Consider the following 26785-nt stretch of genomic DNA (forward strand, 5'->3'; position numbering starts at 1 on the left):
GTTCGGTGCCTTCACTATCATACATGTGGATATGATGTAAGATCCTGCCTAGCAAACCCATGTGATACTTCCAAGTCGTGGATGCATGGTGTAATGGTTAGCACTCTGGACTTTGAATCCAGTGATCCGAGTTCAAATCTCGGTGGAACCTGATTTTAAGCCAGAGTACAGGTGAAAAAAAATCAACCTTTCCACTTTCCATATCTAACTTAAAATAGGCTTACAGGTAAAAAGTCTAAAGTAAAAAGCCAACGTTGGCTTGAGGTGGCTTGCTGACTTAACAGTGACCAGAAATTGTCTCTGTTGCTGGAAGCTGGCCGCCAAACAAATCTTCTCGTGTGTCATCGCGGATCAGTCTAATAGGTTGCTATACTTTGACCGGACACAAAAATACTGGTGAGAAAGTACTGGGACCTCAGGTGGTCCCCTTGAATACCGAGGTGAGGGTCACATCGGTACCGGCTGGCCACAAGCCCACTGGGAATCTTGTTCAGATCATAGATGTCTTTTAATGCTTTCACGTGCTAATTGGTGGACATTTTGGCTCTGGGCATTTCTGGGAACTCATGTGGACATTGAGGACAGAAACATTGGTGGATCTTGATTCCCACCACAGGGTTTAGCCTGTATTGCACATTGGGGTACAAAGCCAGTGAGATGCCTTCACATCCCGCACAGTGTATTGCCATTGTCAAGCACATTGCCACCCTGGTGACTTTCTTCCATGTCTCCATACATGCCCATATATTTGGACTGACAATTGAGAAACCTTCCCTTGATATCTATGACCTGGATGCCTAAGAACTTACGATATCGTGACATATTTGATTTAGTGTATTATAATTTTTGTGACAATTCCCACTAAAATTCTGTTTATCCAGTCAGGATGGCCGAAGCGGTCCAATGCGCTCGCGTTCAGGTTGTAGTCTCCACTGGAGGCGTGGGTTCGAATCCCACTTCTGACAGCAAGTGATTTCCTTTGCAACTAATGTCTGAAACATGATATTGGGAAAAAACAACCGAGCAATTCTTTGCATTTTAGGGTACAGCAATATGCACAAGATACGAATTGTGAGTACAGCCCCACCTTTTGTGAGCATCTTCATTGTCAACCCATGTAAAGTTACAATGTGTTTGTACACAGTAGACCTATTTACTGCTGGTTTCATTGTTTGTGGCAAGTCCTTCAAAACCTTTCTTGACTTGCCTTTTCCCACATCCTCTGTGAACGCTTAGCTTACTAAATTACTAAAGTTAGCCAGTAATTTCTGCTTTTTCATCATATCTACTTTGTGATTGTTGTGTGCCTTTAATATCATACACGTGGATATGATGAAATTGCCGAGCAAACCCATAACTTTCCCAACTGGTGGTTACATGGTGTAATGGTTAGCACTGTGGGCTCTGAATCCAGCGATCCGAGTTCAAATCTCGGTGGAACCTGATTTTAAGCCAGACTACAGGTGAAAAAAACAAATCATACTTTCCACATCTAGCTTAAAGTAGGCTTACAGGTAAAAAGTCTATAGTAAAAAGCCAGCAGTGGCTTTCTGACCTAACAGTGGCCAGAAATTGTCTCTGTTGCTGGAAGGTGGCGCGCAAACAAATGTTCTTGTGTGTTATCGCGGATCAATCTAATGGGTTGCCATGCTTTTGAGCGGACACAAATATTCGGCGAAAGTACTGGGACCTCAGGTGGTTCCTTTGAATACTGATGTGAGGGTCACATCAGTACCGATTGAGTTGGCTTGCTGACTTAACAGTGACCAGAAATTGTCTCTGTTGCTGGAAGGTGGCCGCCAAACAAATCTTCTCGTGTGTCATCGCGGATCAGTCTAATAGGTTGCTATACTTTGACCGGACAAAAAATACTGGTGAGAAAGTACTGGGACCTCAAGTGGTCCCCTTGAATACCGAGGTGAGGGTCACATCGGTACCGGCTGGCCACAAGCCCACTGGGAATCTTGTTCAGATCATAGATGTTCTTTTAATGCTTTCACGGGTAATTGGTGGACATTTTGGCCTACTGGGACATTTCTGGACTCATGTGGACATTGAGGACAGAAACATTGGTGGATCTTGATTCCCACCACAGGGTTTAGCCTGTATTGCACATTGGGGTACAAAGCCAGTGAGATGCCTTCACATCCCGCACAGTGTATTGCCATTGTCAAGCACATTGCCACCCTGGTGACTTTCTTCCATGTCTCCATACATGCCCATATATTTGGACTGACAATTGAGAAACCTTCCCTTGATATCTATGACCTGGATGCCTAAGAACTTACGATATCGTGACATATTTGATTTAGTGTATTATAATTTTTGTGACAATTCCCACTAAAATTCTGTTTGTCCAGTCAGGATGGCCGAGCGGTCCAAGGCGCTGCGTTCAGGTCGCAGTCTCCACTGGAGGCGTGGGTTCGAATCCCACTTCTGACAGCAAGTGATTTCCTTTGCAACTAATGTCTGAAACATGATATTGGGGAAAAAACAACCGAGCAATTCTTTGCATTTTAGGGTACACGAATATGCACAAGATACGGAATTGTGAGTACAGCCCCACCTTTTGTGAGCATCTTCATTGTCAACCCATGTAAAGTTACAATGTGTTTGTACACAGTAGACCTATCTACTGCTGGTTTCATTGTTTGTGGCAAGTCCTTTAAAACCTTTTCTTGACTTGCCTTTTCCCACATCCTCTGTGAACGCTTCGCTTACTAAATTACTAAAGTTAGCCAGTAATTTCTGTTTTCATCGTATCTACTTTGTGATTGTTGTGTGCCTTTAATATCATACACGTGGATATGATGAAATTGCCGAGCAAACCCATAACTTTTCCATCTGGTGGTTCCATGGTGTAATGGTTAGCACTGTGGGCTCTGAATCCAGCGATCCGAGTTCAAATCTCGGTGGAACCTGATTTTAAGCCAGACTACAGGTGAAAAAAACAAATCATACTTTCCACATCTAGCTTAAAGTAGGCTTACAGGTAAAAAGTCTATAGTAAAAAGCCAGCGCGTGGCCTTTGCGCTGACCTAACAGTGGTGCGAAATTGTCTCTGTTGCTGGAAGGTGGCCGCCAAACAAATGTTCTTGTGTGTTATCGCGGATCAATCTAATGGGTTGCCATGCTTTGAGCGGACACAAATATTCTGGCGAGAAAGTACTGGGACCTCAGGTGGTTCCTTTGAATACTGAGGTGAGGGTCACATCAGTACCGATTGAGTTGGCTTGCTGACTTAACAGTGACCAGAAATTGTCTCTGTTGCTGGAAGCTGGCCGCCAAACAAATCTTCTCGTGTGTCATCGCGGATCAGTCTAATAGGTTGCTATACTTTGACCGGACACAAAAATACTGGTGAGAAAGTACTGGGACCTCAGGTGGTCCCCTTGAATACCGAGGTGAGGGTCACATCGGTACCGGCTGGCCACAAGCCCACTGGGAATCTTGTTCAGATCATAGATGTCTTTTTAATGCTTTCAGCGGGCTAATTGGTGGACATTTTGGCCTACTGGGACATTTCTGGACTCATGTGGACATTGAGGACAGAAACATTGGTGGATCTTGATTCCCACCACAGGGTTTAGCCTGTATTGCACATTGGGGTACAAAGCCAGTGAGATGCCTTCACATCCCGCACAGTGTATTGCCATTGTCAAGCACATTGCCACCCTGGTGACTTTCTTCCATGTCTCCATACATGCCCATATATTTGGACTGACAATTGAGAAACCTTCCCTTGATATCTATGACCTGGATGCCTAAGAACTTACGATATCGTGACATATTTGATTTAGTGTATTATAATTTTTGTGACAATTCCCACTAAAATTCTGTTTATCCAGTCAGGATGGCCGAGCGGTCCAAGGCGCTGCGTTCAGGTCGCAGTCTCCACTGGAGGCGTGGGTTCGAATCCCACTTCTGACAGCAAGTGATTTCCTTTGGAACTAATGTCTGAAACATGATATTGGGGAAAAAACAACCGAGCAATTCTTTGTATTTTAGGGTACACGAATATGCACAAGATACGGAATTGTGAGTACAGCCCCACCTTTTGTGAGCATCTTCATTGTCAACCCATGTAAAGTTACAATGTGTTTGTACACAGTAGACCTATCTACTGCTGGTTTCATTGTTTGTGGCAAGTCCTTCAAAACCTTTCTTGACTTGCCTTTTCCCACATCCTCTGTGAACGCTTAGCTTACTAAATTACTAAAGTTAGCCAGTAATTTCTGCTTTTTCATCGTATCTACTTTGTGATTGTTGTGTGCCTTTAATATCATACACGTGGATATGATGAAATTGCCGAGCAAACCCATAACTTTTCCATCTGGTGGTTCCATGGTGTAATGGTTAGCACTCTGGGCTCTGAATCCAGCGATCCGAGTTCAAATCTCGGTGGAACCTGATTTTAAGCCAGACTACAGGTGAAAAAAACAAATCATACTTTCCACATCTAGCTTAAAGTAGGCTTACAGGTAAAAAGTCTATAGTAAAAAGCCAGCGGTGGCTTTCTGACCTAACAGTGGCCAGAAATTGTCTCTGTTGCTGGAAGGTGGCCGCCAAACAAATGTTCTTGTGTGTTATCGCGGATCAATCTAATGGGTTGCCATGCTTTGAGCGGACACAAATATTCTGGCGAGAAAGTACTGGGACCTCAGGTGGTTCCTTTGAATACTGAGGTGAGGGTCACATCAGTACCGATTGAGTTGGCTTGCTGACTTAACAGTGACCAGAAATTGTCTCTGTTGCTGGAAGGTGGCCGCCAAACAAATCTTCTCGTGTGTCATCGCGGATCAGTCTAATAGGTTGCTATACTTTGACCGGACACAAAAATACTGGTGAGAAAGTACTGGGACCTCAGGTGGTCCCCTTGAATACCGAGGTGAGGGTCACATCGGTACCGGCTGGCCACAAGCCCACTGGGAATCTTGTTCAGATCATAGATGTCTTTTTAATGCTTTCACGTGGCTAATTGGTGGACATTTTGGCCTACTGGGACATTTCTGGACTCATGTGGACATTGAGGACAGAAACATTGGTGGATCTTGATTCCCACCACAGGGTTTAGCCTGTATTGCACATTGGGGTACAAAGCCAGTGAGATGCCTTCACATCCCGCACAGTGTATTGCCATTGTCAAGCACATTGCCACCCTGGTGACTTTCTTCCATGTCTCCATACATGCCCATATATTTGGACTGACAATTGAGAAACCTTCCCTTGATATCTATGACCTGGATGCCTAAGAACTTACGATATCGTGACATATTTGATTTAGTGTATTATAATTTTTGTGACAATTCCTACTAAAATTCTGTTTGTTCAGTCAGGATGGCCGAGCGGTCCAAGGCGCTGCGTTCAGGTCGCAGTCTCCACTGGAGGCGTGGCTTCAAATCCCACTTCTGACAGCCAGTGATTTCCTTTGGAACTAATGTCTGAAACATGATATTGGGGAAAAAACAACCGAGCAATTCTTTGTATTTTAGGGTACACGAATATGCACAAGATACGGAATTGTGAGTACAGCCCCACCTTTTGTGAGCATCTTCATTGTCAACCCATGTAAAGTTACAATGTGTTTGTACACAGTAGACCTATCTACTGCTGGTTTCATTGTTTGTGGCAAGTCCTTCAAAACCTTTTCTTGACTTGCCTTTTCCCACATCCTCTGTGAACGCTTAGCTTACTAAATTACTAAAGTTAGCCAGTAATTTCTGCTTTTTCATCGTATCTACTTTGTGATTGTTGTGTGCCTTTAATATCATACACGTGGATATGATGAAATTGCCGAGCAAACCCATAACTTTTCCATCTGGTGGTTCCATGGTGTAATGGTTAGCACTCTGGGCTCTGAATCCAGCGATCCGAGTTCAAATCTCGGTGGAACCTGATTTTAAGCCAGACTACAGGTGAAAAAAACAAATCATACTTTCCACATCTAGCTTAAAGTAGGCTTACAGGTAAAAAGTCTATAGTAAAAAGCCAGCGGTGGCTTTCTGACCTAACAGTGGCCAGAAATTGTCTCTGTTGCTGGAAGGTGGCCGCCAAACAAATGTTCTTGTGTGTTATCGCGGATCAATCTAATGGGTTGCCATGCTTTGAGCGGACACAAATATTCTGGCGAGAAAGTACTGGGACCTCAGGTGGTTCCTTTGAATACTGAGGTGAGGGTCACATCAGTACCGATTGAGTTGGCTTGCTGACTTAACAGTGACCAGAAATTGTCTCTGTTGCTGGAAGGTGGCCGCCAAACAAATCTTCCTCGTGTCATCGCGGATCAGTCTAATAGGTTGCTATACTTTGACCGGACACAAAAATACTGGTGAGAAAGTACTGGGACCTCAGGTGGTCCCCTTGAATACCGGGGAGGGTCACATCGGTACCGGCTGGCCACAAGCCCACTGGGAATCTTGTTCAGATCATAGATGTCTTTTTAATGCTTTCACGTGGCTAATTGGTGGACATTTTGGCCTACTGGGACATTTCTGGACTCATGTGGACATTGAGGACAGAAACATTGGTGGATCTTGATTCCCACCACAGGGTTTAGCCTGTATTGCACATTGGGGTACAAAGCCAGTGAGATGCCTTCACATCCCGCACAGTGTATTGCCATTGTCAAGCACATTGCCACCCTGGTGACTTTCTTCCATGTCTCCATACATGCCCATATATTTGGACTGACAATTGAGAAACCTTCCCTTGATATCTATGACCTGGATGCCTAAGAACTTACGATATCGTAGCATATTTGATTTAGTGTATTATAATTTTTGTGACAATTCCCACTAAAATTCTGTTTATCCAGTCAGGATGGCCGAGGCGGTCCAAGGCGCGTTTCAGGTCGTCGAGTCTCCACTGGAGGCGTGGGTTCGAATCCCACTTCTGACAGCAAGTGATTTCCTTTGGAACTAATGTCTGAAACATGATATTGGGGAAAAACAACCGAGCAATTCTTTGCATTTTAGGGTACACCGAATATGCACAAGATAACGGAATTGTGAGTACAGCCCCACCTTTTGTGAGCATCTTCATTGTCAACCCATGTAAAGTTACAATGTGTTTGTACACAGTAGACCTATCTACTGCTGGTTTCATTGTTTGTGGCAAGTCCTTCAAAACCTTTTCTTGACTTGCCTTTTCCCACATCCTCTGTGAAGCGCTTAGCTTACTAAATTACTAAAGTTAGCCAGTAATTTCTGCTTTTTCATCGTATTTTACTTTGTGATTGTTGTGTGCCTTTAATATCATACACGTGGATATGATGAAATTGCCGAGCAAACCCATAACTTTTCCATCTGGTGGTTCCATGGTGTAATGGTTAGCACTCTGGGCTCTGAATCCAGCGATCCGAGTTCAAATCTCGGTGGAACCTGATTTTAAGCCAGACTACAGGTGAAAAAAACAAATCATACTTTCCACATCTAGCTTAAAGTAGGCTTACAGGTAAAAAGTCTATAGTAAAAAGCCAGCGCGTTTTGCGGTGGCTTTCTGACCTAACAGTGGCCAGAAATTGTCTCTGTTGCTGGAAGGTGGCCGCAAACAAATGTTCTTGTGTGTTATCGCGGATCAATCTAATGGGTTGCCATGCTTTGAGCGGACACAAATATTCTGGCGAGAAAGTACTGGGACCTCAGGTGGTTCCTTTGAATACTGAGGTGAGGGTCACATCAGTACCGATTGAGTTGGCTTGCTGACTTAACAGTGACCAGAAATTGTCTCTGTTGCTGGAAGGTGGCCGCCAAACAAATCTTCTCGTGTGTCATCGCGGATCAGTCTAATAGGTTGCTATACTTTGACCGGACACAAAAATACTGGTGAGAAAGTACTGGGACCTCAGGTGGTCCCCTTGAATACCGAGGTGAGGGTCACATCGGTACCGGCTGGCCACAAGCCCACTGGGAATCTTGTTCAGATCATAGATGTCTTTTTAATGCTTTCACGTGGCTAATTGGTGGACATTTTGGCCTACTGGGACATTTCTGGACTCATGTGGACATTGAGGACAGAAACATTGGTGGATCTTGATTCCCACCACAGGGTTTAGCCTGTATTGCACATTGGGGTACAAAGCCAGTGAGATGCCTTCACATCCCGCACGTGTATTGCCATTGTCAAGACACATTGCCACCCTGGTGACTTTCTTCCATGTCTCCATACATGCCCATATATTTGGACTGACAATTGAGAAACCTTCCCTTGATATCTATGACCTGGATGCCTAAGAACTTACGATATCGTGACATATTTGATTTAGTGTATTATAATTTTTGTGACAATTCCCACTAAAATTCTGTTTATCCAGTCAGGATGGCCGAGCGGTCCAAGCGCGCGCATGCTCAGGTCGCAGTCTCCACTGGAGGCGAGGGTTCGAATCCCACTTCTGACAGCAAGTGATTTCCTTTGGAACTAATGTCTGAAACATGATATTGGGGAAAAAACAACCGAGCAATTCTTTGCATTTTAGGGTACACGAATATGCACAAGATACGGAATTGTGAGTACAGCCCCACCTTTTGTGAGCATCTTCATTGTCAACCCATGTAAAGTTACAATGTGTTTGTACACAGTAGACCTATCTACTGCTGGTTTCATTGTTTGTGGCAAGTCCTTCAAAACCTTTTCTTGACTTGCCTTTTCCCACATCCTCTGTGAACGCTTAGCTTACTAAATTACTAAAGTTAGCCAGTAATTTCTGCTTTTTCATCGTATCTACTTTGTGATTGTTGTGTGCCTTTAATATCATACACGTGGATATGATGAAATTGCCGAGCAAACCCATACCTTTTCCATCTGGTGGTTCCATGGTGTAATGGTTAGCACTCTGGGCTCTGAATCCAGCGATCCGAGTTCAAATCTCGGTGGAACCTGATTTTAAGCCCGAGTACAGGTGAAAAAAACAAATCATACTTTCCACATCTAGCTTAAAGTAGGCTTACAGGTAAAAAGTCTATAGTAAAAAGCCAGCGGTGGCTTTCTGACCTAACAGTGGCCAGAAATTGTCTCTGTTGCTGGAAGGTGGCCGCCAAACAAATGTTCTTGTGTGTTATCGCGGATCAATCTAATGGGTTGCCATGCTTTGAGCGGACACAAATATTCTGGCGAGAAAGTACTGGGACCTCAGGTGGTTCCTTTGAATACTGAGGTGAGGGTCACATCAGTACCGATTGAGTTGGCTTGCTGACTTAACAGTGACCAGAAATTGTCTCTGTTGCTGGAAGCTGGCCGCCAAACAAATCTTCTCGTGTGTCATCGCGGATCAGTCTAATAGGTTGCTATACTTTGACCGGACACAAAAATACTGGTGAGAAAGTACTGGGACCTCAGGTGGTCCCCTTGAATACCGAGGTGAGGGTCACATCGGTACCGGCTGGCCACAAGCCCACTGGGAATCTTGTTCAGATCATAGATGTCTTTTTAATGCTTTCACGTGGCTAATTGGTGGACATTTTGGCCTACTGGGACATTTCTGAACTCATGTGGACATTGAGGACAGAAACATTGGTGGATCTTGATTCCCACCACAGGGTTTAGCCTGTATTGCACATTGGGGTACAAAGCCAGTGAGATGCCTTCACATCCCGCACAGTGTATTGCCATTGTAGTGCAAGCACATTGCACCCTGGTGACTTTCTTCCATGTCTCCATACATGCCCATATATTTGGACTGACAATTGAGAAACCTTCCCTTGATATCTATGACCTGGATGCCTAAGAACTTACGATATCGTGACATATTTGATTTAGTGTATTATAATTTTTGTGACAATTCCCACTAAAATTCTGTTTATCCAGTCAGGATGGCCGAGCGGTCCAAGGCGCTGCGTTCAGGTCGCAGTCTCCACTGGAGGCGTGGGTTCGAATCCCACTTCTGACAGCAAGTGATTTCCTTTGGAACTAATGTCTGAAACATGATATTGGGGAAAAAACAACCGAGCAATTCTTTGCATTTTAGGGTACACGAATATGCACAAGATACGGAATTGTGAGTACAGCCCCACCTTTTGTGAGCATCTTCATTGTCAACCCATGTAAAGTTACAATGTGTTTGTACACAGTAGACCTATCTACTGCTGGTTTCATTGTTTGTGGCAAGTCCTTCAAAACCTTTCTTGACTTGCCTTTTCCCACATCCTCTGTGAACGCTTAGCTTACTAAATTACTAAAGTTAGCCAGTAATTTCTGCTTTTTCATCGTATCTACTTTGTGATTGTTGTGTGCCTTTAATATCATACACGTGGATATGATGAAATTGCCGAGCAAACCCATAACTTTTCCATCTGGTGGTTCCATGGTGTAATGGTTAGCACTCTGGGCTCTGAATCCAGCGATCCGAGTTCAAATCTCGGTGGAACCTGATTTTAAGCCAGACTACAGGTGAAAAAAACAAATCATACTTTCCACATCTAGCTTAAAGTAGGCTTACAGGTAAAAAGTCTATAGTAAAAAGCCAGCGGTGGCTTTCTGACCTAACAGTGGCCAGAAATTGTCTCTGTTGCTGGAAGGTGGCGTCAAACAAATGTTCTTGTGTGTTATCGCGGATCAATCTAATGGGTTGCCATGCTTTGAGCGGACACAAATATTCTGGCGAAAGTACTGGGACCTCAGGTGGTTCCTTTGAATACTGAGGTGAGGGTCACATCAGTACCGATTGAGTTGGCTTGCTGACTTAACAGTGACCAGAAATTGTCTCTGTTGCTGGAAGGTGGCCGCCAAACAAATCTTCTCGGTGTCATCGCGGATCAGTCTAATAGGTTGCTATACTTTGACCGGACACAAAAATACTGTGAGAAAGTACTGGGACCTCAGGTGGTCCCCTTGAATACCGAGGTGAGGGTCACATCGGTACCGGCTGGCCACAAGCCCACTGGGAATCTTGTTCAGATCATAGATGTCTTTTTAATGCTTTCACGCTGGCTAATTGGTGGACATTTTGGCCTACTGGGACATTTCTGGACTCATGTGGACATTGAGGACAGAAACATTGGTGGATCTTGATTCCCACCACAGGGTTTAGCCTGTATTGCACATTGGGGTACAAAGCCAGTGAGATGCCTTCACATCCCGCACAGTGTATTGCCATTGTCAAGCACATTGCCACCCTGGTGACTTTCTTCCATGTCTCCATACATGCCCATATATTTGGACTGACAATTGAGAAACCTTCCCTTGATATCTATGACCTGGATGCCTAAGAACTTACGATATCGTGACATATTTGATTTAGTGTATTATAATTTTTGTGACAATTCCTACTAAAATTCTGTTTATCCAGTCAGGATGGCCGAAGCGGTCCAAGGCGCCATGCGTTCAGGTCGCAGTCTCCACTGGAGGCGTGGCTTCGAATCCCACTTCTGACAGCAAGTGATTTCCTTTGGAACTAATGTCTGAAACATGATATTGGGGGAAAAACAACCGAAAAATTCTTTGTATTTTAGGGTACACGAATATGCACAAGATACGGAATTGTGAGTACAGCCCCACCTTTTGTGAGCATCTTCATTGTCAACCCATGTAAAGTTACAATGTGTTTGTACACAGTAGACCTATCTACTGCTGGTTTCATTGTTTGTGGCAAGTCCTTCAAAACCTTTTCTTGACTTGCCTTTTCCCACATCCTCTGTGAACGCTTAGCTTACTAAATTACTAAAGTTAGCCAGTAATTTCTGCTTTTTCATCGTATCTACTTTGTGATTGTTGTGTGCCTTTAATATCATACACGTGGATATGATGAAATTGCCGAGCAAACCCATAACTTTTCCATCTGGTGGTTCCATGGTGTAATGGTTAGCACTCTGGGCTCTGAATCCAGCGATCCGAGTTCAAATCTCGGTGGAACCTGATTTTAAGCCAGACTACAGGTGAAAAAAACAAATCATACTTTCCACATCTAGCTTAAAGTAGGCTTACAGGTAAAAAGTCTATAGTAAAAAGCCAGCAGTGGCTTTCTGACCTAACAGTGGCCAGAAATTGTCTCTGTTGCTGGAAGGTGGCCGCCAAACAAATGTTCTTGTGTGTTATCGCGGATCAATCTAATGGGTTGCCATGCTTTGAGCGGACACAAATATTCGGGCGAGAAAGTACTGGGACCTCAGGTGGTTCCTTTGAATACTGAGGTGAGGGTCACATCAGTACCGATTGAGTTGGCTTGCTGACTTAACAGTGACCAGAAATTGTCTCTGTTGCTGGAAGGTGGCCGCCAAACAAATCTTCTCGTGTGTCATCGCGGATCAGTCTAATAGGTTGCTATACTTTGACCGGACACAAAAATACTGGTGAGAAAGTACTGGGACCTCAGGTGGTCCCCTTGAATACCGAGGTGAGGGTCACATCGGTACCGGCTGGCCACAAGCCCACTGGGAATCTTGTTCAGATCATAGATGTCTTTTTAATGCTTTCACGTGGCTAATTGGTGGACATTTTGGCCTACTGGGACATTTCTGGACTCATGTGGACATTGAGGACAGAAACATTGGTGGATCTTGATTCCCACCACAGGGTTTAGCCTGTATTGCACATTGGGGTACAAAGCCAGTGAGATGCCTTCACATCCCGCACAGTGTATTGCCATTGTCAAGCACATTGCCACCCTGGTGACTTTCTTCCATGTCTCCATACATGCCCATATATTTGGACTGACAATTGAGAAACCTTCCCTTGATATCTATGACCTGGATGCCTAAGAACTTACGATATCGTGACATATTTGATTTAGTGTATTATAATTTTTGTGACAATTCCCACTAAAATTCTGTTTATCCAGTCAGGATGGCCGAGCGGTCCAAGGCGCGCTGTGTCCAGTCGCAGTCTCCACTGGAGGCGGGGTTCGAATCCCACTTCTGACAGCAAGTGATTTCCTTTGGAACTAATGTCTGAAACATGATATTGGGGAAAAAACAACCGAGCAATTCTTTGCATTTTAGGGTACACGAATATGCACAAGATACGGAATTGTGAGTACAGCCCCACCTTTTGTGAGCATCTTCATTGTCAACCCATGTAAAGTTACAATGTGTTTGTACACAGTAGACCTATCTACTGCTGGTTTCATTGTTTGTGGCAAGTCCTTCAAAACCTTTTCTTGACTTGCCTTTTCCCACATCCTCTGTGAACGCTTAGCTTACTAAATTACTAAAGTTAGCCAGTAATTTCTGCTTTTTCATCGTATCTACTTTGTGATTGTTGTGTGCCTTTAATATCATACACGTGGATATGATGAAATTGCCGAGCAAACCCATAACTTTTCCATCTGGTGGTTCCATGGTGTAATGGTTAGCACTCTGGGCTCTGAATCCAGCGATCCGAGTTCAAATCTCGGTGGAACCTGATTTTAAGCCAGACTACAGGTGAAAAAAACAAATCATACTTTCCACATCTAGCTTAAAGTAGGCTTACAGGTAAAAAGTCTATAGTAAAAAGCCAGCGTTGGCTTGAGGTGGCTTTCTGACCTAACAGTGGCCAGAAATTGTCTCTGTTGCTGGAAGGTGGCCGCCAAACAAATGTTCTTGTGTGTTATCGCGGATCAATCTAATGGGTTGCCATGCTTTGAGCGGACACAAATATTCTGGCGAGAAAGTACTGGGACCTCAGGTGGTTCCTTTGAATACTGAGGTGAGGGTCACATCAGTACCGATTGAGTTGGCTTGCTGACTTAACAGTGACCAGAAATTGTCTCTGTTGCTGGAAGGTGGCCGCCAAACAAATCTTCTCGTGTGTCATCGCGGATCAGTCTAATAGGTTGCTATACTTTGACCGGACACAAAAATACTGGTGAGAAAGTACTGGGACCTCAGGTGGTCCCCTTGAATACCGAGGTGAGGGTCACATCGGTACCGGCTGGCCACAAGCCCACTGGGAATCTTGTTCAGATCATAGATGTCTTTTTAATGCTTTCACGTGGCTAATTGGTGGACATTTTGGCCTACTGGGACATTTCTGGACTCATGTGGACATTGAGGACAGAAACATTGGTGGATCTTGATTCCCACCACAGGGTTTAGCCTGTATTGCACATTGGGGTACAAAGCCAGTGAGATGCCTTCACATCCCGCACAGTGTATTGCCATTGTCAAGCACATTGCCACCCTGGTGACTTTCTTCCATGTCTCCATACATGCCCATATATTTGGACTGACAATTGAGAAACCTTCCCTTGATATCTATGACCTGGATGCCTAAGAACTTACGATATCGTGACATATTTGATTTAGTGTATTATAATTTTTGTGACAATTCCCACTAAAATTCTGTTTATCCAGTCAGGATGGCCGAGCGGTCCAAGGCGCTGTGTTCAGGTCGCAGTCTCCACTGGAGGCGTGGGTTCGAATCCCACTTCTGACAGCAAGTGATTTCCTTTGGAACTAATGTCTGAAACATGATATTGGGGAAAAAACAACCGAGCAATTCTTTGCATTTTAGGGTACACGAATATGCACAAGATACGGAATTGTGAGTACAGCCCCACCTTTTGTGAGCATCTTCATTGTCAACCCATGTAAAGTTACAATGTGTTTGTACACAGTAGACCTATCTACTGCTGGTTTCATTGTTTGTGGCAAGTCCTTCAAAACCTTTTCTTGACTTGCCTTTTCCCACATCCTCTGTGAACGCTTAGCTTACTAAATTACTAAAGTTAGCCAGTAATTTCTGCTTTTCATCGTATCTACTTTGTGATTGTTGTGTGCCTTTAATATCATACACGTGGATATGATGAAATTGCCGAGCAAACCCATAACTTTTCCATCTGGTGGTTCCATGGTGTAATGGTTAGCACTCTGGGCTCTGAATCCAGCGATCCGAGTTCAAATCTCGGTGGAACCTGATTTTAAGCCAGACTACAGGTGAAAAAAACAAATCATACTTTCCACATCTAGCTTAAAGTAGGCTTACAGGTAAAAAGTCTATAGTAAAAAGCCAGCAGTGGCTTTCTGACCTAACAGTGGCCAGAAATTGTCTCTGTTGCTGGAAGGTGGCCGCCAAACAAATGTTCTTGTGTGTTATCGCGGATCAATCTAATGGGTTGCCATGCTTTGAGCGGACACAAATATTCTGGCGAAAGTACTGGGACCTCAGGTGGTTCCTTTGAATACTGAGGTGAGGGTCACATCAGTACCGATTGAGTTGGCTTGCTGACTTAACAGTGACCAGAAATTGTCTCTGTTGCTGGAAGGGTGTGCCAAACAAATCTTCTCGTGTGTCATCGCGGATCAGTCTAATAGGTTGCTATACTTTGACCGGGACACAAAAATACTGGTGAGAAAGTACTGGGACCTCAGGTGGTCCCCTTGAATACCGGTGTGAGGGTCACATCGGTACCGGGCTGGCCACAAGCCCACTGGGAATCTTGTTCAGATCATAGATGTCTTTTTAATGCTTTCACGTGCGCTAATTGGTGGACATTTTGGCCTACTGGGACATTTCTGGACTCATGTGGACATTGAGGACAGAAACATTGGTGGATCTTGATTCCCACCACAGGGTTTAGCCTGTATTGCACATTGGGGTACAAAGCCAGTGAGATGCCTTCACATCCCCGCCAGTGTATTGCCATTGTCAAGCACATTGCCACCCTGGTGACTTTCTTCCATGTCTCCATACATGCCCATATATTTGGACTGACAATTGAGAAACCTTCCCTTGATATCTATGACCTGGATGCCTAAGAACTTACGATATCGTGACATATTTGATTTAGTGTATTATAATTTTTGTGACAATTCCTACTAAAATTCTGTTTATCCAGTCAGGATGGCCGAGCGGTCCAAGGTGCTGCGTTCAGGTTGCAGTCTCCACTGGAGGCGAGGCTTCAAATCCCACTTCTGACAGCAAGTGATTTCCTTTGGAACTAATGTCTGAAACATGATATTGGGGAAAAAAACAACCGAGCAATTCTTTGTATTTTAGGGTACACGAATATGCACAAGATACGGAATTGTGAGTACAGCCCCACCTTTTGTGAGCATCTTCATTGTCAACCCATGTAAAGTTACAATGTGTTTGTACACAGTAGACCTATCTACTGCTGGTTTCATTGTTTGTGGCAAGTCCTTCAAAACCTTTCTTGACTTGCCTTTTCCCACATCCTCTGTGAACGCTTAGCTTACTAAATTACTAAAGTTAGCCAGTAATTTCTGCTTTTTCATCGTATCTACTTTGTGATTGTTGTGTGCCTTTAATATCATACACGTGGATATGATGAAATTGCCGAGCAAACCCATAACTTTTCCATCTGGTGGTTCCATGGTGTAATGGTTAGCACTCTGGGCTCTGAATCCAGCGATCCGAGTTCAAATCTCGGTGGAACCTGATTTTAAGCCAGACTACAGGTGAAAAAAACAAATCATACTTTCCACATCTAGCTTAAAGTAGGCTTACAGGTAAAAAGTCTATAGTAAAAAGCCAGCGTGGCTTTCTGACCTAACAGTGGCCAGAAATTGTCTCTGTTGCTGGAAGGTGGCCGCCAAACAAATGTTCTTGTGTGTTATCGGCGGATCAATCTAATGGGTTGCCATGCTTTGAGCGGACACAAATATTCTGGCGAGAAAGTACTGGGACCTCAGGTGGTTCCTTTGAATACTGAGGTGAGGGTCACATCAGTACCGATTGAGTTGGCTTGCTGACTTAACAGTGACCAGAAATTGTCTCTGTTGCTGGAAGGTGGCCGCCAAACAAATCTTCTCGTGTGTCATCGCGGATCAGTCTAATAGGTTGCTATACTTTGACCGGACACAAAAATACTGGTGAGAAAGTACTGGGACCTCAGGTGGTCCCCTTGAATACCGAGGTGAGGGTCACATCGGTACCGGCTGGCCACAAGCCCACTGGGAATCTTGTTCAGATCATAGATGTCCTTTTAATGCTTTCACGTGGCTAATTGGTGGACATTTTGGCCTACTGGGACATTTCTGGACTCATGTGGACATTGAGGACAGAAACATTGGTGGATCTTGATTCCCACCACAGGGTTTAGCCTGTATTGCACATTGGGGTACAAAGCCAGTGAGATGCCTTCACATCCCGCACAGTGTATTGCCATTGTCAAGCACATTGCCACCCTGGTGACTTTCTTCCATGTCTCCATACATGCCCATATATTTGGACTGACAATTGAGAAACCTTCCCTTGATATCTATGACCTGGATGCCTAAGAACTTACGATATCGTGACATATTTGATTTAGTGTATTATAATTTTTGTGACAATTCCCACTAAAATTCTGTTTATCCAGTCAGGATGGCCGAGCGGTCCAAGGCGCTGCGTTCAGGTCGCAGTCTCCACTGGAGGCGTGGCTTCGAATCCCACTTCTGACAGCAAGTGATTTCCTTTGGAACTAATGTCTGAAACATGATATTGGGGAAAAAACAACCGAGCAATTCTTTGCATTTTAGGGTACAACGAATATGCACAAGATAACGGAATTGTGAGTACAGCCCCACCTTTTGTGAGCATCTTCATTGTCAACCCATGTAAAGTTACAATGTGTTTGTACACAGTAGACCTATCTACTGCTGGTTTCATTGTTTGTGGCAAGTCCTTCAAAACCTTTTCTTGACTTGCCTTTTCCCACATCCTCTGTGAACGCTTAGCTTACTAAATTACTAAAGTTAGCCAGTAATTTCTGCTTTTCATCGTATCTACTTTGTGATTGTTGTGTGCCTTTAATATCATACACGTGGATATGATGAAATTGCCGAGCAAACCCATAACTTTTCCATCTGGTGGTTCCATGGTGTAATGGTTAGCACTCTGGGCTCTGAATCCAGCGATCCGAGTTCAAATCTCCGGTGGAACCTGATTTTAAGCCAGACTACAGGTGAAAAAACAAATCATACTTTCCACATCTAGCTTAAAGTAGGCTTACAGGTAAAAAGTCTATAGTAAAAAGCCAGCGCTTCGAGGTGGCTTTCTGACCTAACAGTGGCCAGAAATTGTCTCTGTTGCTGGAAGGTGGCCGCAAACAAATGTTCTTGTGTGTTATCGCGGATCAATCTAATGGGTTGCCATGCTTTGAGCGGACACAAATATTCTGGCGAAAAAGTACTGGGACCTCAGGTGGTTCCTTTGAATACTGAGGTGAGGGTCACATCAGTACCGATTGAGTTGGCTTTGCTGACTTAACAGTGACCAGAAATTGTCTCTGTTGCTGGAAGCGGTCGCCCCCAAACAAATCTTCGCGGTTGTCATCGCGGATCAGTCTAATAGGTTGCTATACTTTGACCGGACACAAAAATACTGGTGAGAAAGTACTGGGACCTCAGGTGGTCCCCTTGAATACCGAGGTGAGGGTCACATCGGTACCGGCGCGGCCACAAGCCCACTGGGAATCTTGTTCAGATCATAGATGTCTTTTTAATGCTTTCACGGCGCTAATTGGTGGACATTTTGGCCTACTGGGACATTTCTGGACTCATGTGGACATTGAGGACAGAAACATTGGTGGATCTTGATTCCCACCACAGGGTTTAGCCTGTATTGCACATTGGGGTACAAAGCCAGTGAGATGCCTTCACATCCCGCACAGTGTATTGCCATTGTCAAGCACATTGCCACCCTGGTGACTTTCTTCCATGTCTCCATACATGCCCATATATTTGGACTGACAATTGAGAAACCTTCCCTTGATATCTATGACCTGGATGCCTAAGAACTTACGATATCGTGACATATTTGATTTAGTGTATTATAATTTTTGTGACAATTCCCACTAAAATTCTGTTTATCCAGTCAGGATGGCCGAGCGGTCCAAGGCGCTGCGTTCAGGTCGCAGTCTCCACTGGAGGCGTGGGTTCGAATCCCACTTCTGACAGCAAGTGATTTCCTTTGGAACTAATGTCTGAAACATGATATTGGGGAAAAAACAACCGAGCAATTCTTTGTATTTTAGGGTACACGAATATGCACAAGATACGGAATTGTGAGTACAGCCCCACCTTTTGTGAGCATCTTCATTGTCAACCCATGTAAAGTTACAATGTGTTTGTACACAGTAGACCTATCTACTGCTGGTTTCATTGTTTGTGGCAAGTCCTTCAAAACCTTTCTTGACTTGCCTTTTCCCACATCCTCTGTGAACGCTTAGCTTACTAAATTACTAAAGTTAGCCAGTAATTTCTGCTTTTTCATCGTATCTACTTTGTGATTGTTGTGTGCCTTTAATATCATACACGTGGATATGATGAAATTGCCGAGCAAACCCATAACTTTTCCATCTGGTGGTTCCATGGTGTAATGGTTAGCACTCTGGGCTCTGAATCCAGCGATCCGAGTTCAAATCTCGGTGGAACCTGATTTTAAGCCAGACTACAGGTGAAAAAAACAAATCATACTTTCCACATCTAGCTTAAAGTAGGCTTACAGGTAAAAAGTCTATAGTAAAAAGCCAGCGTTGGCTTGAGGTGGCTTTCTGACCTAACAGTGGCCAGAAATTGTCTCTGTTGCTGGAAGGTGGCCGCCAAACAAATGTTCTTGTGTGTTATCGCGGATCAATCTAATGGGTTGCCATGCTTTGAGCGGACACAAATATTCTGGCGAGAAAGTACTGGGACCTCAGGTGGTTCCTTTGAATACTGAGGTGAGGGTCACATCAGTACCGATTGAGTTGGCTTGCTGACTTAACAGTGACCAGAAATTGTCTCTGTTGCTGGAAGCTGGCCGCAAACAAATCTTCTTCGTGTGTCATCGCGGATCAGTCTAATAGGTTGCTATACTTTGACCGGGACACAAAAATACTGGTGAGAAAGTACTGGGACCTCAGGTGGTCCCCTTGAATACCGAGGTGAGGGTCACATCGGTACCGGCTGGCCACAAGCCCACTGGGAATCTTGTTCAGATCATAGATGTCTTTTTAATGCTTCTCACGTGGCTAATTGGTGGACATTTTGGGCCTTACTGGGACATTTCTGGACTCATGTGGACATTGAGGACAGAAACATTGGTGGATCTTGATTCCCACCACAGGGTTTAGCCTGTATTGCACATTGGGGTACAAAGCCAGTGAGATGCCTTCACATCCCGCACAGTGTATTGCCATTGTCAAGCACATTGCCACCCTGGTGACTTTCTTCCATGTCTCCATACATGCCCATATATTTGGACTGACAATTGAGAAACCTTCCCTTGATATCTATGACCTGGATGCCTAAGAACTTACGATATCGTGACATATTTGATTTAGTGTATTATAATTTTTGTGACAATTCCCACTAAAATTCTGTTTATCCAGTCAGGATGGCCGAGCGGTCCAAGGCGCTGCGTTCAGGTCGCAGTCTCCACTGGAGGCGTGGGTTCGAATCCCACTTCTGACAGCAAGTGATTTCCTTTGGAACTAATGTCTGAAACATGATATTGGGGAAAAAACAACCGAGCAATTCTTTGCATTTTAGGGTACACGAATATGCACAAGATACGGAATTGTGAGTACAGCCCCACCTTTTGTGAGCATCTTTATTGTCAACCCATGTAAAGTTACAATATGTTTGTACACAGTAGACCTATCTACTGCTGGTTTCATTGTTTGTGGCAAGTCCTTCAAAACCTTTCTTGACTTGCCTTTTCCCACATCCTCTGTGAACGCGTAGTGTTACTAAATTACTAAAGTTAGCCAGTAATTTCTGCTTTTTCATCGTATCTACTTTGTGATTGTTGTGTGCCTTTAATATCATACACGTGGATATGATGAAATTGCCGAGCAAACCCATACCTTTTCCATCTGGTGGTTCCATGGTGTAATGGTTAGCACTCTGGGCTCTGAATCCAGCGATCCGAGTTCAAATCTCGGTGGAACCTGATTTTAAGCCCGAGTACAGGTGAAAAAAACAAATCATACTTTCCACATCTAGCTTAAAGTAGGCTTACAGGTAAAAAGTCTATAGTAAAAAGCCAGCGTTGTTTGAGGTGGCTTTCTGACCTAACAGTGGCCAGAAATTGTCTCTGTTGCTGGAAGGTGGCCGCAAACAAATGTGTTCTTGTGTGTTATCGCGGATCAATCTAATGGGTTGCCATGCTTTTAGCGGACACAAATATTCTGGCGAAAGTACTGGGACCTCAGGTGGTTCCTTTGAATACTGAGGTGAGGGTCACATCAGTACCGATTGAGTTGGCTTGCTGACTTAACAGTGACCAGAAATTGTCTCTGTTGCTGGAAGCTGGCCGCCAAACAAATCTTCTCGTGTGTCATCGCGGATCAGTCTAATAGGTTGCTATACTTTGACCGGACACAAAAATACTGGTGAGAAAGTACTGGGACCTCAGGTGGTCCCCTTGAATACCGAGGTGAGGGTCACATCGGTACCGGCTGGCCACAAGCCCACTGGGAATCTTGTTCAGATCATAGATGTCTTTTTAATGCTTTCACGTGGCTAATTGGTGGACATTTTGGCCTACTGGGACATTTCTGGACTCATGTGGACATTGAGGACAGAAACATTGGTGGATCTTGATTCCCACCACAGGGTTTAGCCTGTATTGCACATTGGGGTACAAAGCCAGTGAGATGCCTTCACATCCCGCACAGTGTATTGCCATTGTCAAGCACATTGCCACCCTGGTGACTTTCTTCCATGTCTCCATACATGCCCATATATTTGGACTGACAATTGAGAAACCTTCCCTTGATATCTATGACCTGGATGCCTAAGAACTTACGATATCGTGACATATTTGATTTAGTGTATTATAATTTTTGTGACAATTCCCACTAAAATTCTGTTTATCCAGTCAGGATGGCCGAGCGGTCCAAGGCGCTGCGTTCAGGTCGCAGTCTCCACTGGAGGCGTGGGTTCGAATCCCACTTCTGACAGCAAGTGATTTCCTTTGGAACTAATGTCTGAAACATGATATTGGGGAAAAAACAACCGAGCAATTCTTTGCATTTTAGGGTACACGAATATGCACAAGATACGGAATTGTGAGTACAGCCCCACCTTTTGTGAGCATCTTCATTGTCAACCCATGTAAAGTTACAATGTGTTTGTACACAGTAGACCTATCTACTGCTGGTTTCATTGTTTGTGGCAAGTCCTTCAAAACCTTTTCTTGACTTGCCTTTTCCCACATCCTCTGTGAACGCTTAGCTTACTAAATTACTAAAGTTAGCCAGTAATTTCTGCTTTTTCATCGTATCTACTTTGTGATTGTTGTGTGCCTTTAATATCATACACGTGGATATGATGAAATTGCCGAGCAAACCCATACCTTTTCCATCTGGTGGTTCCATGGTGTAATGGTTAGCACTCTGGGCTCTGAATCCAGCGATCCGAGTTCAAATCTCGGTGGAACCTGATTTTAAGCCCGAGTACAGGTGAAAAAAACAAATCATACTTTCCACATCTAGCTTAAAGTAGGCTTACAGGTAAAAAGTCTATAGTAAAAAGCCAGCGTTGGCTTGAGGTGGCTTTCTGACCTAACAGTGGCCAGAAATTGTCTCTGTTGCTGGAAGGTGGCCGCCAAACAAATGTTCTTGTGTGTTATCGCGGATCAATCTAATGGGTTGCCATGCTTTGAGCGGACACAAATATTCTGGCGAGAAAGTACTGGGACCTCAGGTGGTTCCTTTGAATACTGAGGTGAGGGTCACATCAGTACCGATTGAGTTGGCTTGCTGACTTAACAGTGACCAGAAATTGTCTCTGTTGCTGGAAGCTGGCCGCCAAACAAATCTTCTCGTGTGTCATCGCGGATCAGTCTAATAGGTTGCTATACTTTGACCGGACACAAAAATACTGGTGAGAAAGTACTGGGACCTCAGGTGGTCCCCTTGAATACCGAGGTGAGGGTCACATCGGTACCGGCTGGCCACAAGCCCACTGGGAATCTTGTTCAGATCATAGATGTCTTTTTAATGCTTTCACGTGGCTAATTGGTGGACATTTTGGCCTACTGGGACATTTCTGGACTCATGTGGACATTGAGGACAGAAACATTGGTGGATCTTGATTCCCACCACAGGGTTTAGCCTGTATTGCACATTGGGGTACAATGCCAGTGAGATGCCTTCACATCCCGCACAGTGTATTGCCATTGTCAAGCACATTTGCCACCCTGGTGACTTTCTTCCATGTCTCCATACATGCCCATATATTTGGACTGACAATTGAGAAACCTTCCCTTGATATCTATGACCTGGATGCCTAAGAACTTACGATATCGTGACATATTTGATTTAGTGTATTATAATTTTTGTGACAATTCCCACTAAAATTCTGTTTATCCAGTCAGGATGGCCGAAGCGGTCCAAGGCCAAGGCGCGTCAGGTCGCAGTCTCCACTGGAGGCGGGGTTCGAATCCCACTTCTGACAGCAAGTGATTTCCTTTGGAACTAATGTCTGAAACATGATATTGGGGAAAAAACAACCGAGCAATTCTTTGTATTTTAGGGTACACGAATATGCACAAGATACGGAATTGTGAGTACAGCCCCACCTTTTGTGAGCATCTTCATTGTCAACCCATGTAAAGTTACAATGTGTTTGTACACAGTAGACCTATCTACTGCTGGTTTCATTGTTTGTGGCAAGTCCTTCAAAACCTTTCTTGACTTGCCTTTTCCCACATCCTCTGTGAACGCTTAGCTTACTAAATTACTAAAGTTAGCCAGTAATTTCTGCTTTTTCATCGTATCTACTTTGTGATTGTTGTGTGCCTTTAATATCATACACTGGATATGATGAAATTGCCGAGCAAACCCATAACTTTTCCATCTGGTGGTTCCATGGTGTAATGGTTAGCACTCTGGGCTCTGAATCCAGCGATCCGAGTTCAAATCTCGGTGGAACCTGATTTTAAGCCAGACTACAGGTGAAAAAAACAAATCATACTTTCCACATCTAGCTTAAAGTAGGCTTACAGGTAAAAAGTCTATAGTAAAAAGCCAGCGGTGGCTTTCTGACCTAACAGTGGCCAGAAATTGTCTCTGTTGCTGGAAGGTGGCCGCCAAACAAATGTTCTTGTGTGTTATCGCGGATCAATCTAATGGGTTGCCATGCTTTGAGCGGCACAAAAATTCTGGCGAAAGTACTGGGACCTCAGGTGGTTCCTTTGAATACTGAGGTGAGGGTCACATCAGTACCGATTGAGTTGGCTTGCTGACTTAACAGTGACCAGAAATTGTCTCTGTTGCTGGAAGCTGGCCGCCAAACAAATCTTCTCGTGTGTCATCGCGGATCAGTCTAATAGGTTGCTATACTTTGACCGGACACAAAAATACTGGTGAGAAAGTACTGGGACCTCAGGTGGTCCCCTTGAATACCGAGGTGAGGGTCACATCGGTACCGGCTGGCCACAAGCCCACTGGGAATCTTGTTCAGATCATAGATGTCTTTTTAATGCTTTCACGGCGGCTAATTGGTGGACATTTTGGCCTACTGGGACATTTCTGGACTCATGTGGACATTGAGGACAGAAACATTGGTGGATCTTGATTCCCACCACAGGGTTTAGCCTGTATTGCACATTGGGGTACAAAGCCAGTGAGATGCCTTCACATCCCGCACAGTGTATTGCCATTGTCAAGCACATTGCCACCCTGGTGACTTTCTTCCATGTCTCCATACATGCCCATATATTTGGACTGACAATTGAGAAACCTTCCCTTGATATCTATGACCTGGATGCCTAAGAACTTACGATATCGTGACATATTTGATTTAGTGTATTATAATTTTTGTGACAATTCCCACTAAAATTCTGTTTGTTCAGTCAGGATGGCCGCGGCGGTCCAAGGCGCTGCGTTCAGGTCGCAGTCTCCACTGGAGGGCGGGGTTCGAATTCCACTTCTGAACAGCAGTGATTTCCTTTGGAACTAATGTCTGAAACATGATATTGGGGAAAAACAACCGAGCAATTTCTTTGTATTTTAGGGTACGACGATATGCACAAGATACGGAATTGTGAGTACAGCCCCACCTTTTGTGAGCATCTTCATTGTCAACCCATGTAAAGTTACAATGTGTTTGTACACAGTAGACCTATCTACTGCTGGTTTCATTGTTTGTGGCAAGTCCTTCAAAACCTTTCTTGACTTGCCTTTTCCCACATCCTCTGTGAACGCTTAGCTTACTAAATTACTAAAGTTAGCCAGTAATTTCTGCTTTTCAACGTATCTACTTTGTGATTGTTGTGTGCCTTTAATATCATACATGGATATGATGAAATTGCCGAGCAAACCCATAACTTTTCCATCTGGTGGTTCCATGGTGTAATGGTTAGCACTCTGGGCTCTGAATCCAGCGATCCGAGTTCAAATCTCGGTGGAACCTGATTTTAAGCCAGAGTACAGGTGAAAAAACAAATCATACTTTCCACATCTAGCTTAAAGTAGGCTTACAGGTAAAAAGTCTATAGTAAAAAGCCAGCGTTGTGGCTTTCTGACCTAACAGTGGCCAGAAATTGTCTCTGTTGCTGGAAGGTGGCGCCAAACAAATGTTCTTGTGTGTTATCGCGGATCAATCTAATGGGTTGCCATGCTTTGAGCGGACACAAATATTTCGAGGGAAAGTACTGGGACCTCAGGTGGTTCCTTTGAATACTGAGTTGAGGGTCACATCAGTACCGATTGAGTTGGCTTGCTGACTTAACAGTGACCAGAAATTGTCTCTGTTGCTGGAAGGTGGCCGCCAAACAAATCTTCTCTTCGTGTGTCATCGCGGATCAGTCTAATAGGTTGCTATACTTTGACCCGGACACAAAATACTGGTGAGAAAGTACTGGGACCTCAGGTGGTCCCCTTGAATACCGAGGTGAGGGTCACATCGGTACCGGCTGGCCACAAGCCCACTGGGAATCTTGTTCAGATCATAGATGTCTTTTAATGCTTTACGCTGGCTAATTGGTGGACATTTTGGCCTACTGGGACATTTCTGGACTACGTGGACATTGAGGACAGAAACATTGGTGGATCTTGATTCCCACCACAGGGTTTAGCCTGTATTGCACATTGGGGTACAACGCCAGTGAGATGCCTTCACATCCCGCACAGTGTATTGCCATTGTCACACATTGCCACCCTGGTGACTTTCTTCCATGTCTCCATACATGCCCATATATTTGGACTGACAATTGAGAAACCTTCCCTTGATATCTATGACCTGGATGCCTAAGAACTTACGATATCGTGACATATTTGATTTAGTGTATTATAATTTTTTGTGACAATTCCCACTAAAATTCTGTTTATTCAGTCAGGAGGCGAGCGGTCCAAGTGCGCTATGTTCAAGTGTGCGTTCTCCACTGGAGGCGTGGTTCAAATCCCACTTCTGACAGCAAGTGATTTCCTTTTGGAGCCAACTAATGTCTGAAACTATGATATTGGGAAAAAAACAACCGAGCAATTCTTTGTATTTTAGGGTACACGAATATGCACAAGATACGGAATTGTGAGTACAGCCCCACCTTTGTGAGCATCTTCATTGTCAACCCATGTAAAGTTACAATGCTTGTACAGCAGTAGACCTATCTACTGGTTTGCATTGTTTGTGGCAAGTCCTTCAAAACCTTTCTTGACTTGCCTTTTCCCACATCCTCTGTGAACGCTTGCTTATTAAATTACTAAAGTTAGCCAGTAATTTCTGCTTTTCATCGATCTACTTTGTGATTGTTGTGCGCCCTTGTAATACACGCGCATGATGATGAAATGCCGAGCAAACCCATAACTTTTCCATCTGGTGGTTCCATGGTGTAATGGTTAGCACTCTGGGCTCTGAATCCAGCGCATCCAAGTTCTCAAATCTCGTTGGAACCTGATTTTAAGCCAGACTACAGGTGAAAAACAAATCATACTTTCCAC

General features: G+C 44.2%; 25 non-coding genes across 25 annotated transcripts; all 25 read left to right on the forward strand.

Annotated features, from left to right (window-relative positions):
- The first annotated feature begins 83 nt into the window (after positions 1-83).
- On the forward strand, positions 84-151 carry trnaq-uug. The gene has a single exon. It is a non-coding gene; the product is annotated as a tRNA-Gln (tRNA).
- Positions 152-2359: 2208 nt separating this feature from the next.
- Positions 2360-2442, forward strand: trnal-cag. Its single transcript has one exon. It is a non-coding gene; the product is annotated as a tRNA-Leu (tRNA).
- Positions 2443-2849: 407 nt separating this feature from the next.
- Positions 2850-2921, forward strand: trnaq-cug. The gene has a single exon. It is a non-coding gene; the product is annotated as a tRNA-Gln (tRNA).
- A 926-nt stretch (positions 2922-3847) lies between these two features.
- trnal-cag lies at positions 3848-3930 on the forward strand. Its single transcript has one exon. It is a non-coding gene; the product is annotated as a tRNA-Leu (tRNA).
- A 408-nt stretch (positions 3931-4338) lies between these two features.
- Positions 4339-4410, forward strand: trnaq-cug. The gene has a single exon. It is a non-coding gene; the product is annotated as a tRNA-Gln (tRNA).
- Positions 4411-5331: 921 nt separating this feature from the next.
- Positions 5332-5414, forward strand: trnal-cag. Its single transcript has one exon. It is a non-coding gene; the product is annotated as a tRNA-Leu (tRNA).
- Positions 5415-5823: 409 nt separating this feature from the next.
- Positions 5824-5895, forward strand: trnaq-cug. Its single transcript has one exon. It is a non-coding gene; the product is annotated as a tRNA-Gln (tRNA).
- Positions 5896-7309: 1414 nt separating this feature from the next.
- Positions 7310-7381, forward strand: trnaq-cug. The gene has a single exon. It is a non-coding gene; the product is annotated as a tRNA-Gln (tRNA).
- A 1423-nt stretch (positions 7382-8804) lies between these two features.
- Positions 8805-8876, forward strand: trnaq-cug. The gene has a single exon. It is a non-coding gene; the product is annotated as a tRNA-Gln (tRNA).
- A 924-nt stretch (positions 8877-9800) lies between these two features.
- Positions 9801-9883, forward strand: trnal-cag. Its single transcript has one exon. It is a non-coding gene; the product is annotated as a tRNA-Leu (tRNA).
- A 408-nt stretch (positions 9884-10291) lies between these two features.
- Positions 10292-10363, forward strand: trnaq-cug. The gene has a single exon. It is a non-coding gene; the product is annotated as a tRNA-Gln (tRNA).
- Positions 10364-11775: 1412 nt separating this feature from the next.
- Positions 11776-11847, forward strand: trnaq-cug. Its single transcript has one exon. It is a non-coding gene; the product is annotated as a tRNA-Gln (tRNA).
- A 1413-nt stretch (positions 11848-13260) lies between these two features.
- On the forward strand, positions 13261-13332 carry trnaq-cug. Its single transcript has one exon. It is a non-coding gene; the product is annotated as a tRNA-Gln (tRNA).
- Positions 13333-14263: 931 nt separating this feature from the next.
- On the forward strand, positions 14264-14346 carry trnal-cag. Its single transcript has one exon. It is a non-coding gene; the product is annotated as a tRNA-Leu (tRNA).
- Positions 14347-14754: 408 nt separating this feature from the next.
- Positions 14755-14826, forward strand: trnaq-cug. The gene has a single exon. It is a non-coding gene; the product is annotated as a tRNA-Gln (tRNA).
- Positions 14827-16239: 1413 nt separating this feature from the next.
- Positions 16240-16311, forward strand: trnaq-cug. The gene has a single exon. It is a non-coding gene; the product is annotated as a tRNA-Gln (tRNA).
- Positions 16312-17232: 921 nt separating this feature from the next.
- trnal-cag lies at positions 17233-17315 on the forward strand. Its single transcript has one exon. It is a non-coding gene; the product is annotated as a tRNA-Leu (tRNA).
- A 1413-nt stretch (positions 17316-18728) lies between these two features.
- trnal-cag lies at positions 18729-18811 on the forward strand. Its single transcript has one exon. It is a non-coding gene; the product is annotated as a tRNA-Leu (tRNA).
- A 408-nt stretch (positions 18812-19219) lies between these two features.
- Positions 19220-19291, forward strand: trnaq-cug. The gene has a single exon. It is a non-coding gene; the product is annotated as a tRNA-Gln (tRNA).
- Positions 19292-20226: 935 nt separating this feature from the next.
- On the forward strand, positions 20227-20309 carry trnal-cag. Its single transcript has one exon. It is a non-coding gene; the product is annotated as a tRNA-Leu (tRNA).
- Positions 20310-20718: 409 nt separating this feature from the next.
- trnaq-cug lies at positions 20719-20790 on the forward strand. The gene has a single exon. It is a non-coding gene; the product is annotated as a tRNA-Gln (tRNA).
- A 929-nt stretch (positions 20791-21719) lies between these two features.
- trnal-cag lies at positions 21720-21802 on the forward strand. The gene has a single exon. It is a non-coding gene; the product is annotated as a tRNA-Leu (tRNA).
- Positions 21803-22211: 409 nt separating this feature from the next.
- Positions 22212-22283, forward strand: trnaq-cug. Its single transcript has one exon. It is a non-coding gene; the product is annotated as a tRNA-Gln (tRNA).
- A 1424-nt stretch (positions 22284-23707) lies between these two features.
- On the forward strand, positions 23708-23779 carry trnaq-cug. The gene has a single exon. It is a non-coding gene; the product is annotated as a tRNA-Gln (tRNA).
- Positions 23780-25187: 1408 nt separating this feature from the next.
- On the forward strand, positions 25188-25259 carry trnaq-cug. Its single transcript has one exon. It is a non-coding gene; the product is annotated as a tRNA-Gln (tRNA).
- The last annotated feature ends 1526 nt before the right edge of the window (positions 25260-26785 follow it).

The sequence above is a fragment of the Perca fluviatilis genome, chromosome 22 (genome assembly GCF_010015445.1).
Source record: "Perca fluviatilis chromosome 22, GENO_Pfluv_1.0, whole genome shotgun sequence".
In the NCBI taxonomy this organism is placed as follows: domain Eukaryota; kingdom Metazoa; phylum Chordata; class Actinopteri; order Perciformes; family Percidae; genus Perca; species Perca fluviatilis.